Genomic DNA, 2,361 nt, shown 5'->3' on the forward strand with positions numbered 1-2,361 from the left:
TATTTCTATTGTTAAGTTTTGAGGGTCATGATGTTCTCATCGTGCTTTGGTGCGTATTGTAGTCGATCCAAGTGTTTTTGGATAGACCACAATTCGCACCAAAGGACGATGTATTTAAATACATAAAAAAGTACAAGCTGTTTTCTGTTACGTTGAAAGAATTGTTGCAGTGTTTTGACGTTCCTTAGATTTGAGACACAAATGGAAGGCACTGTTAGCTCGTTACGTCACCCAAATCAAGACTTTAGGTCCCGGCGACCGTCAGTTAGAATACTTCTCCCGGAAAATGATATGCCGGCGCGCAGAATAGGTGAAATCTACCTAACTTCATAAACATAATGTTGTGGTATTTGTTCGTTGGCGAGGCGACCGCAACTTCCCGCCTTAAAATTTAATATAAATGTATGTTTCTTTCATGCATGGAAATTGATGAGGAATTCTTTGCTTGGCCTCTTGGAAAGTTATACGGGTAGTGATTTGAAAGCATAACTTATTCCGTAATTCGTAATGTTGGGCCAAAATTGAAGATTATAAGGAAAATTGATTTTCTCGCGCGACAACAGCGCCAGGTAAGTGTAAAGGACTGGTACTACCCATGACTCACCAGGGGCGTGATATTACAAAAATGGCGGCTGTTTTTTACTGAGATTTGTTTAGAGAAAGACATACGTGTCACGAAGTGAAAACATTCGTGTAAGGCTAAATAGAAGAGAACTTCATGAGTAACCCATTGCTGGACCCAGACTGTGAAGAGCTGGCCAACCTATAGCCCAGATAACTTTATCTCTGTTTATTATTCCATTGGTTTAATTGGTGTACTTTGTCTACTTTTGCAATAATAATATTATTGTTCAATTCTTAGTTCGTTTGTTCCGGTTCGGTTTCGTTTTCCAATCGGTTTTTTCCCAGTCGGTCACCACACAGGCTAAATATAAAGTGTTGTTCAGTGGAATTGGACTGATTTTATTCAAATTGGCTCTTTGATTCAGGAAAGCAATGAATTTGAGAATAAAGAAATTAATAGAGCTGTGCAAGGTTAGATTACAATTCAGCACAAATATCCCTTGAAGATTTTAGTGTAAGGTCTCCATTTGTTCTTACTGATGAAGATACACCTATTTATTCCTCAGCAACATAGTGCGGCCAGCCAGTCAACTACAGACAACCACTAGCAACACTTCAGTCTGAAGCGAAAGACAGTTGACAGGTAAGAACTGTTCACTCCACGTTGTATTCCTGTCCTTATTAGGCTAGTAATGCTATGGCAACAGTTTTTCCTTTGTTTGAATTGTTTAAGTGGAGTTTACCCTTTTTTTTCAATAAGTTTAAGTCAAATCTGAACTTCCTACAGTTGTATGTCATTAATTCAATGAAGATGGTCAGGATTTGGGTTATTTTAGGGTTAATGATGAAATGGAAGTAGTAGAATACAGTGGAGAACAAGAAAGAATTATGGAAAGCTATAACTTCAAGTTTTTTTTTTTTTTTGTGGTCTGTTTTTGTCATTATGTGGTAAGATTTGTTATTCTGTGACGAGGTTTGATGGTTACGTGTTGTGTTCCCTCGTGGTGATAAAGTTTGATCGTTATGTATTTGTTTCTATCATGTGTTGAGGTCTTCTTTTGACCTACTCTATTTACATTTCGAGTGGTGTACTTCTTTTATGACATTGAAAGTAAAGTAGATCTCACCATGCAGTTCATTTAGTTGTTATATTGTACAATGTAGCATAATTTCCATCTGAACTGGCGGGTGGCGCACCTCATACAGTTCGATGTAACTTCAATAGTAGATCTAACCATTCAGTTAATTTAGTTGTTATAGTGTACTATGTAGTATAATTTCCATCTGAACTGGCGGGTGGCGCACCTCATACAGTTTGATGTAACTTGTAAAGTAGATCTAACCATGCAGTTAATTTAGTTGTTATAGTGTACTATGTAGTATAATTTCCATCTGCATGAACTGTCGGGTGGCGCACTTCATGCAGTTCGATGTAACTTGCACCTTTTATAATGTTTACAACATCTGTTCTTTTCCACTTCATTTTATATATGCAGGTTGTGCCTACTGAACAAGAGCTACCTGGGTTGAAGCAAGATTCTCCTCCATTTATCCTCATTGCGGGCGAACTCCATTGTTTTAAGAGTTAAACTACACTTTAGAAGTTGGTGTGATAATACACACAAAAAAACGGATAGCGGGGGTGGCAACAATTTTACGTCATTTTTAAGTGTAGTCTTACACTTTAATTTTTAGCGTGTTGTATTATTAAAACTCGCATTCTTGATATCATTTGGCCTTGTTCATTGATAATAATGATAATAACATGACTTTTTTTGGGAATATTGTTTATTTATG

General features: G+C 36.9%; 1 long non-coding RNA gene across 1 annotated transcript; it reads left to right on the top strand.

Annotated features, from left to right (window-relative positions):
• Positions 1 to 307: 307 nt before the first annotated feature.
• Positions 308 to 2,288, top strand: LOC138036865 (uncharacterized). The gene is made up of 2 exons (XR_011130041.1): positions 308 to 1,207; positions 2,061 to 2,288. It is a non-coding gene; the product is annotated as an uncharacterized lncRNA (long non-coding RNA).
• The last annotated feature ends 73 nt before the right edge of the window (positions 2,289 to 2,361 follow it).

The sequence above is a fragment of the Montipora capricornis genome, unplaced genomic scaffold, assembly GCF_036669925.1.
Source record: "Montipora capricornis isolate CH-2021 unplaced genomic scaffold, ASM3666992v2 scaffold_507, whole genome shotgun sequence".
Taxonomy (NCBI): Eukaryota; Metazoa; Cnidaria; class Anthozoa; order Scleractinia; family Acroporidae; genus Montipora; species Montipora capricornis.